This window comes from Canis lupus, chromosome 18 (genome assembly GCF_011100685.1).
Source record: "Canis lupus familiaris isolate Mischka breed German Shepherd chromosome 18, alternate assembly UU_Cfam_GSD_1.0, whole genome shotgun sequence".
In the NCBI taxonomy this organism is placed as follows: Eukaryota; Metazoa; Chordata; class Mammalia; order Carnivora; family Canidae; genus Canis; species Canis lupus.
Window position 1 is genome coordinate 8,966,297 of NC_049239.1, and position 17,050 is coordinate 8,983,346.

Below are 17,050 nucleotides of genomic sequence, written 5' to 3' on the forward strand. Positions count from 1 at the left end.
TCCTAAAATGAAATACTTAGGTATAAACCTAACAAAATATGTCTAAGATCTATATGAAGACAGCCACAAAACTATGATAAAAAAAAATCAAAGAAATAAATAAATTGAAAGATATTTCATGTCCATGGATAGGAAAACAGTATTTTCAAGATGTCAATTCTTCCTAATTTGTAGAGTAAGAATATTAAATCTATAGATTTTGACTGAATGCCAGTCAAAATCCCAGCAAGTTATTTTGTTGACATTGACAAATTGATTATAAAGTTTATAAGAAGCAGAAGACTCGGAATAGCCAACACAATATGAAAGAGAAAGAATGAAATTGGATGATTTATACTTCTGACTTTAATACTTACTATGTAACTACAATCATTAAGACAGTGTGGTATTCACAAAAGAATAGACAAATAGATCAATGGAATAGATTAAATAGTTGATAAATAGACCCAAATAAATATGGTTAACTGATTTTTGGTAAAGGATCAAAGGCAATACAATAGAGAAAAGAATCTTTTCAGCAAATCATGCTGGAACAACTGGACCCACATGTGAAAAAAAGCCTATTACAGAAAATACATGCACACAAAATTAATCTAGACATAGACATTATACCCCTCACAAATATTTAGTCAAAATGAATCATAGACCTAACTGTATAAAACACAAAATTATAAAACTCCTAAAAGATAACATAGAAGGAAATCTAGATGGCCATGAGTATGGTGATAACTTTTTAGATACAATGCCAAAGGCACAATCCATAAAAGAAATAACTGGTGAGGAGGACTTCATTTAAATTAAAAACCTGTTTTGTGGAATATACTGGCAAAAGAATGAGGAAACCATCCAAAGACTAGAAAATATTTGCAGAAGACACATCTGATAATGGGCTCTTAATCCAAAACTATGAATAACCTCTTATAATTTAGCAATGAGAAAATGAACAACCAAATTAAATTGGGCAAAAGATATGAATAGCTGTCTCATTGAAGAACATATACAAATGGAAAATAAGCATTTGGTAAGATACCAAAATTCATCTCATTAGGACATTACAAATCAAAACAATGAGAGCTCACTATACACTTATTAGAATGGGCAAAATTTGAAACCCTAGAAATGCCAAATGCTGACAAGGATATAGAGGAATAGGAACTCTCACTTATTGCTATTGGGAATTCAAAATGGCACAGCTGGTTTTGAAGACAGTTTGGCAGTTTCTAACGAAACTAAACATACTTTTACCATATAATTTAGCAGTCATGCTTCTTGGTAAACAAGTTGAAAACTTATATCCCCACAAAAACCTACACATGAATGTTTATAGAAACTTTATTCATAATTTCCAGAACTTGGAAGCAACCAAGATGTCCTTTAGCAAGTAATAAGAATGTGCTATACTATAATAAAGAATAGCACATTCAGATAATGGAATATTATTCAGCACTAAAAAAAAGAAAAAAGCTATCAAGCTTTTAAGTGTGTATTGCTAAGTGAAAAAAGCCAATATGAAAAGACTACATATTGTATGATTCCTGTATGACATTTTATATAACATTCTGTAAAAGACAAAACTATGGGAACGCTAAAAGGATCAATGGTTTGCAGGGGTTAGGGAGGAGGGAGGAATAAATAGGCAGAGCGTAAAGGGCATTTAGTTCAGTGAAACTATTCTGTAGGACACTATAATGGTCCACAGATGTCATTATACATTTGTTAAAACCCATAGAATGTACACCACCATGAGGGAACCCTAATGTAAATTATGGACTTAAGGTAATAAGAATAATGTAGGTTCATCAACTATACAGATATAGTCTACAATGAGAATACAGACCACTCTGGTCTGAATTTCTCCACAACTCCCACAGTGTATCCCTCTGGTGGGGGTTGTTGTTAGTGGGGAAAGCTGTGCATATGTTTGGGTAGGAAGTATATGGGAAATCTATACCTGCTGTTTATTTTTGCTGTGAAACTAAAATTGCGCTTAAAATTAAAGTCTATTAAAAAATTAGGAGAAACAGGATTCACCCTCCACAAGTGCCCCAGCCCCACCCATTCCTTGAAGTCTAGGAAGTGCTCACTTGCCCTATTGTGAAGTTTGGGGTCAAGTTTACTAGGAGAAACGTGTTATGAAAAAAAAAAAAAGCAATACCCAACAGCAGTAAACAAATTGTGATTGGGCCATGTACAACTAAATATAAATGACAGGAAATCTAACTGTGATGTATTAGAATCAATAATCTGACTCGTGAACACCTCACTAAAACAAGAGTTATAGTCAAACATTTAGAATACAATTTAAAAAGTGTTTTCCAGTTTAGAAGTAGTATGATCCAAACTGTAGTTGGTAGAGTAATAACAGTAGCCCTGATATATCTCCAGAAATGACAACTTGCATCTCAGTAGCTTGGTCACTCATCTTTGAAATCCTTCTTATATGTTACATTATGTATATTTTTAGTGTATAGTTTATTTTTGGATTGTAAAAATCCGAGAATCATTTTCATGAAAAATGAGCTATAATAAAAATAAAAGTCAAATAACATTTTTAAACTTTTTTTGAGGAAAGGGAAAAGTTGAATTAATTTAAATAATTTACTTTTAAAACAACTCTGTAGCAAGTATTATCTGTCAATTAACTGAATCTAATTATTAATCGAGTCAAAGAGTAGAAAAAGACCATGAAGAGGCATTTAAGTCATGTCATTTCTTCCAGATTATAAATTTAAAATATTAATTCAATAATAAGTTTTTTCAAAAGGAAATTGAAATGCTTGACAATTTTTTGACTTACTGTAGGCCTAGTTTGAAGTCTTGTGTGGTCTGAATTTGTGTGGCCATTCATCAATATGATGATTCATCAGTGGTTTTAGCTTCCAACACACCAGAAGATTTTAACTTGGGCATTACTAGGAGTTATTCATAAAATTGGCTTCCCTGCTCTATAGAGGAAAGGAAACTGAGAACAAAATCATTTTCTTATGCAGCTATAAATTTTTACATAAACTAAAGGCTTTAAGCTTTTCATTTGGAAGATTAGTTATGTCTCATGTGTCTCAGTCAGGGTTTAGTTTATGTGGGAAGTTTGTGTAAGAAAGAGATGACTCTCAGAAATCCAGCAAGCAGCTTGAAGATAGTAGCAAGGAGCTGTGACATGCATTGATGAAACAAATTTGTCATCCTGAACTTTCCTGATATTGTTTCCCCCATGTATTTTAATAATACAAATCCATCAAGGCCTATTTTAAAAAATTTTCTTCCTTCCAAAATGGTTGTATGACAAGGTTGAGATCCACTGGTCAAATTGATAAATCTGTAAATAATTGCTTTTATTTTGTATCAGTGCACCCAGGATGTATCTGTGTGTTTAATTTTTAACATGATTGAAGGAAATGCATCCACTCATAGTTAGCTTTAAATTTATAGAGCATAGACATAATATAGAAAATTTCAATCTTTTATTAATGCTTCAGGTTTAATTACATAATTTAATGCCTTTTTTAAAGGATCAATAAGTGACCCATTTACAGTTCAATCTATTTGACAAAGGAGAAATGACATAATAGACTATCTTAGTTCCCTTTGGCTTACAAGTTCTACTCTTAAAATATAAGTAACCATATTGATAAACAACATATGAATGCACATACCTGCTTTGTGGAAGCTATCATGGCAATTTCCAGCAAACAGACCCATTTTCTCTTTTGTATCTGGAAGGTACTAGCAATATGTGTCGGTCTAACTTCTTCCTTTAGTCTTTTAGATAGTTGAGCTTGGAAAATATATCCTTCTGCATTGTGGCTCTAGTACTTCTGATAGTTTGGCTTATAAAAAGTGTTTTTAAAGTGAGCTTCAAGCCTCTTTTCCAGATAGTATTAGACTATTAGGAGAATCTCAGAGCATCCCACATTTCATGCTGCCTTACCAAGGCTTGCATCATTCAACAGATGTATATCTCAAGACTCTCATGAACATTCAGAAGAGGTTTCTTTGAGCCTGGGACAGGCAGGGACCTCAGGGTTTGGTCACACAATGGTACAATGGATCCAATGTGTCTTAGTGAGAGGATAACAAAGTAGTGAATGAGAAACAGCTCAGAAAATAGCAATTTGCTCCAGCAACAGAGATTTTTTTAAATAGTTGATGCACCAGATCACCCAAACTGTTTCAGAGGATAGGATGGGAAACTGTGTCCATTAACATCCTAGTGTGTGTGTGTGTGTGCACAAACTCGTGCACGCACATGTACACAGGCATGTGTGCACCCATGCGTGCATGTACGTGAATTTAGGAATTGCTAACATATTATTGGAAATTTATTGTCCTCCAGGATAAACTGGTCACCCATGAGGAGATATTTAATAAGTAGTTGATAGATGTAAAAGAATTTAAGTTAGATCTGAGATGATAAATCAGAGTACAGTCACATTAAAAGTAGTAAATGAAGTTCAAGATTGGATTAGATCACCAAATGAGAAAATATGGAGACCATCTAAAGGAGAGTACCTAAGAGGACTGCAAAAGGCTTCATGTAGAAAGTGACAGTGAACTGAGGCTTGAAATACCAGTTCTATGTCAGTAGCCAGAGATGTCAGAAAGGAAATTGCTAGCAAAATATTCAAATATGTGATAGGTACTGAGTGTTCAAGGAAGAGAAGCCTATGCAGTTTGGGATGTACACGGGTTATAGAGAGCTTGTATTCAAAGATATTGGTGTAAAGTTGGATTGAAGGAGAATGCCAAATTTGCCATATTATGATACAAATATTTTAAATATTTGTTCATGCTTTGATCAGGTAAAACAAAACAAAACAAAACAAAATAGAGAAAATAAGGGCCAAGGAAGAGAACAAAGGAAAAATAGGAAAAGATGATAATATGGAAAAAGAGCTGGGTAGTTACAGAAAAAGAAAGACACTAGAGGAAAAGAAATGACTAGGCAGTGAGAAAGGTGAGGCCGAAATAAAGCAGAACCTCTGGGAATTTCAGATTAGTGTTAGAAGCCCCACCTGGTGTCCTTCTGAACGCATACCCTTGGCCGTGGAAAGTGGCTGTTGATGATTTGGGTAGGCAGATATGGCTGCTGTTCTGCTCTCCTCCTCTCCTCCTCAACATGAGGCTTGACTCTGATATAACTGCCTGAACACAGTAGCCCCTGGGGTAACCCTTCTTGTCTGCAGTGAAGCAAGTCCGAAGGTCAAGTCTGGCTCCTCATCCACAGGTCCCCATCCAATTCCAAATGGTAGTTCCGCCCTTCCTTGTGGATAAGAAATCTCAAACTCTAAAAATAAAAGAGAGAAACAATAATAACTCCTTTGCATGATACATCCCTACTATAGCTAGTCAAGGATAATAAATACGTATGTCTAGACTTGAACCTGTGGCACACAAAGAGAAAATCCACCAACAGTGTATACATGTCTCCTTTGTCACTACTAGTGTGAACTTGTGCCCCTCAAGTTAAGATACCCTTGCATCACCTTTTCGGTCATTCGCAAGTCCTGTGCTGAGGCAGGGGAGGCACTGTTTGCAGACTCCACGAGGGCCAACCCCCTTGTACAGGGTCTTCTCAGCCCTGTAATTCTATCCTTACTGTAGTTAGTGCCACTGGAAATTGTCTCTTCTGTGGATTTGTGTCATCCTGAGACTTTACCCGATTCCAAGCTTACTTCTCTTTGCAGGTTCTTAAGACCTAGAAATGCAGATTTTTGCTTAACTGGAGACATAATAATAAATTTAGTCTGATTTGCTTTCGCACAGTTAACCTTACATTTTCACATCAGTTACACATACTGATGCACAATTGTAGCATTCTTCCCATCCCTAACCTAGGTGACAGCTTCACAGCTCTGACAAGTTATTTTTTAGCAGGCTGAAATACCAAGTTCCGAGATCCTTAACATGATAAAACAGATCCATTATAGGTTAAGTACCTTGCCAAAGATTTTACACCTGGTTTAGAGCATGCTTGTCAGCAAAGATCAGAAATCTCTATTACGTTATCTCAGGATTCTGAATCTAGAAGCGAGGCTAGGGTTGCACAAACCCACAAACAGGGACACTTAAACCTAGGATCCTTTCATGTGTTTGTGTATTTGTGTGCATGTGTGCATGCTTGTTCTTTGGATTCCTGTGCTGCAAACCCACAGTTCTCCTCATTTGTGGTAATCTCTCTAGTTACCAGGGAAAGAAATTTCTTTTGCAAATAATCCAATATGTCAGAAAGCTTATTTGGGTCTCTTTGTCATAAACCAATCTGTGTTTTTCAGGATTCATGACCTTGTGAGTAATTTTTTTTTCCTTGTGAATAATTATTGTTGAATTTGAATGTATTAAACTTGTTACTGTGTATTCCCATTTTTAACTGTCTGTGTGGTGCATATAGTCCCTGAAGGTCAGATATCCGTGTGGTGCATATATTCCCTGAAGGCCAGATTTTGGACACTAACATGGCAGCTATCCTATATAGACCCTTCCAAAAATCAAACAAACATAGAAACAAACAAATTTTATGTTTTATTGTACTAACTTCTCAGCGGGTTTTTCCATCTATTTCCTCATCATCTCCTCACAGATCTGTGAGAGATAGATGTGAGCTTCCAACCAAAAGACGAAGACCTGCCCTGTCCATTTTAACCTGTAGTTGAATTACAGTTGTAGTGCCATTTATGCAAAATGACCTTGGCATAGAACTTCAAATACAACACTTACTTAAAAAAAAAAGCCAATGGGTTTCTTTTTTTTTTTAATTATTTAAATTTAAGTTAACAAATAGCATATTGTGTCATTAGTGATTCATCAGTTGCATAGAACACCCAGTGCTCATTACATCAGGTGCCCTCCTTAATACCCATCACCCAGTCACCCTGTACCCCACCCTACCCCCTCTTCCATAGCCACTAGGTTTCTAAACCCTAAAAGTTCCCAAATTCTCAATTATTGAAATCATCCAAAGGGTCAAATTGTGCAGTCATGAAACCATGGCTTTGGTGTGAGAGTAGCTGCATTGTTGTTGTTTAACTGGATACATGTTTCTCTTACATGCTTTTCTCAAAATGCAACCTCACATGACTTGATTTTCAAAATCATAATTGGCCTTCTTCGAACCCAGAGCACTCATCTTCCAAGTGCATAGCTTTTTAGTGGCGGAAATATAGTGCTAGCAGTATACACCAGTGATTTCCCCATGCATCACTTTGATTATTCAATCACACTAGTAGTTTTCCAGGTATGGCCTGGAGATGCCTGGGGGTCTCTGCAACTCTTTAGAAGGTCGTTGCAGTCAAAATTATTTTCATAATAATAATAAGGCATCATTTATCTTTTTAAATTCTCATTTTCTTAAGAGTATTCAGTATAGTTTTCTAGAGGCACAATAATACCAGTGGTAGGACAGATTGAACGTAGAAGCAGATGTAAGAGTCCAACTATATCCTAATAAGGCAGACATTAAAGAGATTTGGAAAAATGGAAAACAATGCCACTCCTCAATAAATTTATTTTTGTTTTAGAAAATGTGGTTATTTTCACAAGTATGGATTATGTTTGTTAACCTGTGGTATGTTTATTATTGTTATTTCAGTAAATCATAAAATATGTTTTCTAAATTCTCAGCTTCAATTTTTAACAGTGTAAACATCAATAGAGAAAATTCATATAAATAAAACCCTTGGGGTCCTTAATAATTTTTAAGAGTGCAAAGTAGTACTGAGTCTAAAGAATTTGAGAACTCCTGACCTAGAGTTTAATTAACCTTGCTCTTTAAGGAAATCTTGTTTGTGAAGCAGCCAGAACGGTGGTATCTGAAAGACCTACTCCTGTGCTCCTGCAGCACCCCTGACCCACCGCCAGTACTTTGTAAGTCCTTGTAAAGGGCCTTCGCACTTTCTTTCCTAAACCCCATCCTTGTAAATAACTACTTTCATTCTAGTTCCTTGCTAATAGAAGAAAATGTGGTAATTCCTGTGTATTCATACACAATCACACACTTATAAACACAGTTTTATATTCTCTACTTGTAACTTTTCTGATCACTTAGCTTTGCACTCATTCCTTGTATCATCGGAGAAAATAAGGCAAGATTCAGGGAAACCTCTATTGAACAGCACACAGAGAAAGAGAGATTTGGAACACCACAAAGTCCTTTTATCTTTGCCATTTGCACCAGACACTTTATCAGTTCACACCAACTGTGGACTTGCAGAGGGGCTGATTTTATTTCTCTGCGGCCCAACAATAATAGCCTGGTTGCCTCTCTTCCCCTCCCTCTCAGAACCCAGAAAAGAACAATGCGGCGTTCTGGAGGTTTCAGGTAGCAGTCAGGAGCTTGCCAGCATACTTGACACCTGAGTCCTCTAGTGATGGATACAGTAACTCTTCTTTTGGAGATGGCCAACTAGCTGGTGCCTGGAGACATATGGTGACTTCTTCCCTGCCAAAGAAACCAAGCCTGTGTGCCAGAGACTTAGCCAACCAGTGCTGGCTCTCAGGCCTGCCTTCCCTTGGGATGATAAATGAGCACCTCCCGGCATTGTTGTTTGTTTGGGGTCCAGCAGCACTCTCTGAGCTCCCGGGTATCACAGTGTCAGGCACACAGAAAAGCAGAGAATCCGATCAATTGATAGGAGAGACATGATAGAGCAGCATCCTTCTCTGATCTCTTTGCTGATAGAGAATGCAACACAGTGGCGCCCACGTTCTGCTCCAGCAAGTCAGTCCCCTACACCAGCTCAGGAAAGTGCTTGCAAAAGCAAAGCCTGCTGCTCTCAAGTTCAGTGACTTCAAGTTTCATTGCTCTGTGCCAGCTGGGGTCATTTTTCTTTAGAGTTCCTGAGGATGCTTGGCATCCCTTCCTTTCTCCCCCACCTCCCTTCTTTAAGTTTTCTTAGTTGTTTAGTCAAGAAAAATTAAAATCTACATATGATTTTTTAAAAATATCAAACAGGTACAGAAAGTTATAAAATGACTGTTGGTTTCTCAGATTCCAATGCCCAACTTTCATTTCTCTATCCCTGGTAACTACAACTATTACTTTTTCTGTAATACGTACTAATCGTGTGTGTGTGTGTGTCTCCATAGCACAGTGATTAGCAGTTAACTTGGAGTCACACTGCCTGGTTTTGAATCCTGGATCCACAAGGCAATCTATCTTGGGTTTCCAACTCACAGAGGGCCTCTTAACAGCACCTATCTTTGAGAGTTATTTAAGTATGTAAAGTACTTAAAATAGTACCTGGTAGATAGTCATAATTAAATAAGCGTTGGGTTTTATTATTTTTACTGATATTATTATCATTTATGTAGAGCTCCTTTTTAAGCATTTACACAAATGTACTAAAGAATTTTTTAACTTTTTAATTTTTTTCATCAAGTGAAAAAACTATAAGATCTTTCCCTGTTAGCACAGATCATCTCATTCTTTTTTAATAACTACATAGTATTAGCATATTAGCATATCATTAGCATATAGTGTAATATTAGCATCAGATTTTGTTGTATGAATGTACCTTTTAAAACCTTATTAACTAGATTCCTATTGACTGGCATTTGGGTGTTTCCAATTTTTTTCTATTTTGAAAACTTTTGTTAGTGTATCTCATCTCAGTGGTAAATTTCTAGCAGTCAGATCATATGGTCAAAGAATTAATACATCTTTAAATCACTTTTTCACTTTTAGCATTTGAAATTTTGATCTATTTGGAATTTATTTTTGATAAACTGTGAGGTGTAAGGATCCAGGCTTGTTTTCTTCCAGATTGATGACCAATTTTCAAATACTATTTATTAAGTAAAAGCCTCCTTTCTTTACAAATTGAAAGCCTATTTATTACATATTAAATTTCCAGATTTGTTTTTAATATTTATTGTTTTGATAATCTATATGGTTATTCTTATGTACCATTTTTATAAAGTGGTAAACACACTGAAAATTCTTATAACTTGATGGGATGAGCACTGGGTGTTACACTATATGTTGGCAAATCGAACTCCAATAAAAAATATATATAAAAAATTCTTATAGATTGTCAATGTATCTATGAAAACAATGAGTCAATATGTAACTCTCATTTCCCCACACATACCCAGTTGGTTATTATCAATTATTTTAAATTATTTTTGTCAGCATACTAATTGGAAAATATTATCTTGGCTTTTTTATTTTAATAATTCAAAAGTAGACTTGAACAAATTTTTTTTTAGATTTTATTTAAATTCAAGTCAGTTAACATACAGTGTATTATTTGTTTCAGGTGTAGAATTTAGTGACTCATCAGTTGCATATAACACCCACTGCTCATCAGATCCTGTGCCCTCCTTAATGCCCATCACTCAGTCACCCTACCCTACCCCCCTACCTCCCCTCCAGCAATCCTCAGTTTGTTTCCTATAGTAAAGAGTCTCTTATGATTTGCCTCCCTCTCTGTTTTTATCTTAATTTTTCCTTCCCTTCCCCTATGATCATCAGTTTTGTTTCTTAAATTCCACTATGAGGGCAGCCTGGGTAGCTCAGCAGTTTAATGCCACCTTCGTCCCAGGGCCTGATCCTAGAGACCTGGGATCGAGTCCCATGTCAGGCTCCCTGCATGGAGCCTGCTTCTCCCTCTGCCTGTGTCTCTGCCTCTCTCTCTCTCTCTCTCTCTCATGAATAGATGAATAAAATCTTTAAAAAAAATTCCACTATGAGTGAAATCATATGGTATTTGTCTTTCTCTGACTTATTTCACTTAGCATAATACACTCTAGCTCCATCCACGTTATTGCAGATGGCAAGATTTCATTCTTTTTGATGACTGAGTAATATTCCAGTATATATATGTCGTGTGTGTGTGTGTGTGTGTGTGTGTGTGTGTGTGTATCAATTGATGTACATTTGGGCTCTTTCCATAGTTTGGCTATTGTTGATAATGCTGCTATAAACATCAGAGTGCATGTGCCCCTTCTAATCTGTATGTTTTTATTCTTTGAACAAATACCTAGTAGTGCAACTGCTGGGTCATAGGGTAGCTCTATTTTTCACTTTTTGAGGAACTTCCATACTCTTTACCAAAGTGACTACACCAGTTTGCATTCCCACCAACAGTGTAAGAGGGTTCCCCTTTCTCTACATCCTTGCCAACATTTTTTTCCTGACTTGTTAATTTTAGCCATTCTTACTGGTGTGAGATGATAGGTCATTGTGGTTTTGATATGTTTTTCCCTGATGATGAGTGATGTTGAGCATCTTTTCATGGTCTTTAAACAAATTTTCACATACTCACTTGCCATTTGTGTCTTGGTTTCTATAGGTTGTTAGTATTTTTCATATTTAGTTTATTTCCTTGATAGGTTCATGATTTGGATTCCATTGCACATGGAATGCCTGAGTGGCTCAGTTGGTTGAGCATCCAACTCTTGGTGGCTCAGGTCGTGATCTCTGGGTCCTGAGATCAAGCCCTGCATCAGACTCTGTGTTCAGCAGGGAATAGGCTTGAGATTCTTTCCTTCTCCCTCTGCCCCCTCAAAATAAATACGTCTTTTTTAAAAATTAAGATGTTTTCACTCTAATATACACACATACAGACATACACACACATCTCTTGCATATTGTCTTCTAGATCATTTGTGAATTTATTTTTATGTGTATGTGTTTTTAAGGAACTGAAATTTATTTTGATATAAGACCTCATAAGTTTTCTCCACAAGTATTTTGTTAATGTTTCAAATGTCTGTCCTGTTCTCAACATTATTTATTGACTATTTTAGCTTTTCAACACTGTGAATTCTAGAATTATCCAATTTTGAAATCCACGTTTATATGATCTACTCTATATCCAAGTATATTAATAATGATAGCTTCATGGTACAGTTAATGCATGGTTTGATTGATAATCCCTTTTTTCTCTTTTTCTGCAAAATTATGATGTCTACCTTTGCACATTGGATTTTTCCAGATGAAATTCAATATCATTTTTTAATTTTCCTTAGCAGTTTGAACTGTAATTTAAATAAATAAAATTATATAGGTTGGGTATTAACATTATTAAAATAAGTGATCCCTATAAAATATAAGCAGAAAAAAATCTTTCCAGTTATTGAGTAACATCAGAGACTTGCTATGTTTATGATCTATGAATGATTTATAGTCTGCTCTATGATTTGATATATTTTTCCTTCATCTAAAACTCTCCCTTGATTGTGATGTTTTCCATTTCTGATGCTGCTTTGGGTATAGGCTTTCTGTAATACCCATATCTGTAGACTTATGAATGAACTTACTGATAAACAAAATATCTAGTCAGAGCAGGTCTATTCCTCAAAACCTACAAAGGCTCCCATCTCACTCACAGTGCAGTCTAGAGCCCTACAACAGCCAATGGACCCAATGCATTTAGTGCTAGCTTTCTCTCTGTACCCATATCCTATTACTTTTTCTCTTACTCCATACCAATTATGTGGCCTACCTGATATTTTTAAATACCCGAATCCTCTCCCTCTTGGAGGACTTTGCACGTGGCTTGCACCCCCACTTCCTCAGGCCACACAGCTTTAAATGTCACCTGTCAATGAGGCCTTCCCTGACCATCCCTCCCTGTAGCTCTGCTGTTTGAAAGAGCACACTTTTATCCAACTGTTAAGCTCATCATATCACATGATAAATTGTCCGTCTCCTTCACTAGATCCCCTTTATAGTCAGGGACTTTTGTCTGTTTTGTTCAGTGCTGTCTCCCAAGGCCTAGAACAGTGCTTGATATCTAATAGGCCTTCAATAAATGTTCTCTGAGTGAATGAATAAATGAATCTTTTCAAAATTCAGTAGCTCTCTCCAAGACATGATATAGTTTAAGTTTTATATGTAAGTTTTCTTTCAAGTCCTTTATATATACATAATTTACATTAAAAAATATATAATTCCTATTTTTACAGTGTAAAGAAACATGTTCTTCCAATCTATTTTTTAATTGGATATTGTTTACACATAAGAATGCTGTTGATTTTTTATTTTAATTTTGTAACTAGTTTCTTATTAAATGATATCATTCTGATAATTTTTTAATTGATTCTTTTGAGTTTTCAAGGTATTCAATAATATAGTATGCAAAGAATGATAATTTATGCATCTGCATTACAATTATACCTGCTTTATAGATGTTCCTTAATTGCATTGTCTAGTTTTAACAGAGCAAGAATAAATATAGTAGTTACAGAGGACATCTCTCTCGATATTTAATGAGAATGCTTCTAGTGTTTCTTCATTAACATGGTGAGAGCTTTCCATTGCATGTATTATACGTATACATATACACATACATATATACATATGCAAAATGTCACAGAAATAGCCACTGAGTTCTATGTCAGTGCTTTTTTTTAAGTTAGCAGTGGATATTGAATTTTATTAAATTATGTTTTGACATATTTGAAATAAGTATGCCTTTACTTTTTCATTTATTTATGATGAATTATATGCTTTATTAATAATGGACTATATTTGCATTCCTGAGAAAGACCTATTAGATTATGTGGTAGTTTTCTTTGAGGGTGCTGCTGAATTTTATTTGCTAATGCTTTTAAGGTCCTTGATTTCATATTTATAAATGAGATCAATCCATAGAGTTTATTTTTGCTACCATTTTCTACCATTCAAATGTATCAATCATCTTTATATTATATAGTTGTTGATTTCTAAAATTGTTTTAATCTTATTTTTTCTGTATTCTTTCATTGATACAAAGCCTTTTTTCTTAGTTGCTAATTTTCAATGGTGTCAATTGAATTCTTGATATTTCTATAATATAGTTATTCTGTAATTGATTTATTTTGATCCTGCATTTGTTTCCTTAGCTTTGAAATTGTTTTCTATTGTTTTAATGTGTTGTTCTTGATGTCTTTCCTTTAGAACTTTTTGTTCTGTTTAGGTTCTAAAAAGAAAAACACATTGCAAGGAATTTTCTTCCATTTTCTGGTTTATATCATCTTACAGAATGTAAGCATTACCTGTCTTATACATCCCCTTCCTTCCCTGCATGCTTACTGTAGTGGAGTTTTTGCATAGTTAGCATCAGTAGTGTGCTGGAGTGGATTCATGAGTGTCAAATGTTTACATCTCTTCCCAACTTTACAGTCACTGATGTCACTTGGTAGGTTGAAAATGGCTATGGTAGGAGTACTTAGGTCTGGCAATTAGCAATTGGTACAAATTGTTGTACCCCCCACACACACACATACACACCCCAGCTTGTTATACATTTACTAGCATAATCCTAGTTATCATTATAATGATACCATGTAATCTGTTACCATAGTATTTCTTTTTGTCACATTTATGTTATGAGCAAGTCCATAAAGCATATTAGATCTTTGTTCCGATGACGTTCAGATGAATTCTCCTAGACATTTGTCAACTTGACTTGCTTTCCTCCTTAGGGCTTCAGTTTGGAGTTAGCATGGTATGTGTTTTCTTGAGCTTTTCTCCTTTTCCACAAATGCTTGGAGAGAGTAAGGGAAGGCTACACTTTTCTAACTTAATAAGCCAGTGTACTTAGAGGGCTTGATTACTGCCTTTGACAGTTTGGTTCAGGGATGTGTACTAGTGTTCACTCTTCCTAGCACAGGACATCTCTCTATCCTGTTCGGGGTACCTGCAGGTTTAGAAATTCTGCCTTCCATGCTATTCAGAACACATCCCCAGAGTGTTCTTATATAACCTGCTCTAGGTGCTCCCTTCCCTGCTTTGCCCACAGCTCTTAAGCAGCTGTTCCCTTCCCCTCCCAGCAAAGCAGGGGCAAAATGACTAAAACCCGCAGCTGTGGACTACAACTTCTAGTTTAGAAATAGAAACAATTCCTTAACTGAACTCTATTTCCTTTCCTTTCCTTTTTTTTTTTTTCTTTTTTGATGTTATTTTTGTAAGATTCCATTTATTTATTTGAGAGAGTGCTCATGCTTGAGCAGAGCAGTAGGGCAGAGGGAAAAGCAGACTTCCCACTGAGCAGGGAGCCTGATGCAATGTGGGGCAATGCTTGGGGATCATGACCTGAGCAAAGGCAGCCACTTAAACGACTGAGCCACCCAGGTGCCCCCTGTTTGCCTTTTCTACTTAGGACATCTCACTCCTTCAGGACTCATTCTCTGAGTTTTGGTTCTTTTCTCTTTTGTCTTCCTTCTATTCAGCTAAGTGCCTGTTTACCCTTGAAGACTACAGCTCAGGGTGACTCCGATTCTCTGGGGAGAAGTCTTGCCCAGTTCTCTGTTTGTTGAGGTGTCAAAGAGGGGCTTCTGATTTTGTTCTTCCTCACCCGCTGCCCAAACCTCCATATTTGCTCTTGTCTAAATCTGCCTCAGTTGAGGGTTGATCATGAAAGTTTATTCTGAAGTCTCTACTTCTTTTTCTGACTGATTCTGAGGATCATAGTCAAGAGTACACCAGTTTCCAAAATTGGTTATCTGTCTTTCTCTTTCCTCATTCATAATTTTTGAAAGGTCAGGGCACCTGGGTGGCTCAGTCAGTTAAGCGTCTGCCTTCAGCTCAGGTCATGATCCCAGTGTCCTGGGATGGAGCCCCACATCGGGCTCCCTGCTCCATAAGGAGCCTCCCTCTGTCTCTCCCTCTGCCTACTGCTCCGCCTACTTGTTCTCTCTCTCTTTCTGCCAAATAAAAATCTTTTACAAATAAATAAACAAACAAACAAACAAACAAATAAATAATTTTTCAAAGATCATGATAAAAAATTGTACCTTTTTTTCCCCCTGCAGGTTTGTACATGTTTGATGCTGTGTACTCACTTTGAGTTCATTTTGGGAGATTTTAGTAAATACTGTAAGATCTTTTTGTTTACCAGATTTCCTGAAATCTCCTACTCCTGGCCCTATTTTTTGATAAGACTGGTCAAAGAAAAATGAAGATATGATATCAATAATATCACTGGGTATGTAATATAGAATTAGATGAGTATTTTTGTGACCCTTCTCCATTTACTCAAATAGGACTGATTCAAGTGGAAGAAGAAGTGAATGTTGCTTCAGGTTCAGTGCTTTCTGACTGGTTTAAGTTCACAAAAGCCTTTCAATGTGGATTGGGATGGTCTTATATGGAAACAATAGAATAGTTCACTGACTGTGTTTAATTTATTGGGAATTGACTTTCTTTATTTTAGACAATATGAAAAGCTACCAATCTGGTTATGCACACTTCAAGGTATGGTAGTAGTAATTCTATTACACATATTTAGATCAAGTGATTTTTATCTGTCAAGAGTACAATTATGTATTTACAAGATGTAACTGAACATTTGAGACCGTTTTGCCCATTCCAATCGCTTGAGCAAGTTTTCTAATTCTTTTGAGGAAGTAGAAAGCTAAAGATGCTAGTTCCTGTCCTTATTAAGGCAGGCCAGACCTACAAACATTGCCGTAAACAATCTTTGCTACCTGGTGAAAGTAGGCAGATCAAACAAATTCTGCAACAACAGAAACTTTGTACCTGCCTCAAGCTCTCTGCATCATACTGGAAGAGAATAAAATGCTAAGCAAAAGGATTTGAAATTAGTCCACTACTGCTGAGAAGTTTGATCAACATGTGTTGGAGCCTACTTTTGGTCAAGCCCTTTATACATCTTGTCTCGTTTCATCATCATCCCCACTTCAAGATGCAGATTCTGTGATTGGCATTTGTTAAGGGTGAAAATAGGGTCTTAGGAAAGTGGCTTGAACTTACTGCAGATCACAGGGCTCATAGGGGTGGAGGCCGACTTTTAATCCACATCTCTGAAAACTTTTGGTTATTCTGTAATACATGTCTGAGGAGTCCAGCAAAATCTGTCTTGGGAAACTGCAGTCAGTCTCAAGAATAAATTACTTAGAACTTGTCTGTGTGGCCACTGTGAGTCAGACTTAAGGCCACTGTCGTTGGTTGGACTTGTTCATTAAGTGTTGCCTGGAGGCTATAAGAAGAATAAAAAGCAGTCAACAATAGTTAATTTTAATGACAAAGCACAGGGACAATTGACTATTAACTCACTGAATCTCTGCAAAGGCAGACAAACTGACCAAGATAGAAACTTTATATTTT

General features: G+C 36.1%; 1 long non-coding RNA gene across 3 annotated transcripts in view; it reads left to right on the forward strand.

Moving 5' to 3' along the window:
* LOC111090870 overlaps positions 1-17,050 on the forward strand; it is a 111,685-nt gene that overhangs the window by 54,947 nt on the left and 39,688 nt on the right. Inside the window, exon 1 of one of the 3 annotated variants that reach the window (XR_005373083.1) lies at positions 7,770-7,860. The exons of 1 other annotated variant lie outside the window; for it this stretch is intronic. This is a non-coding gene — a long non-coding RNA (uncharacterized LOC111090870). Of the gene's footprint in view, positions 1-7,769; positions 7,861-15,748; positions 15,909-17,050 lie in introns of those variants that run through there. One more of the 3 variants, XR_005373082.1, reaches the window with a different exon arrangement.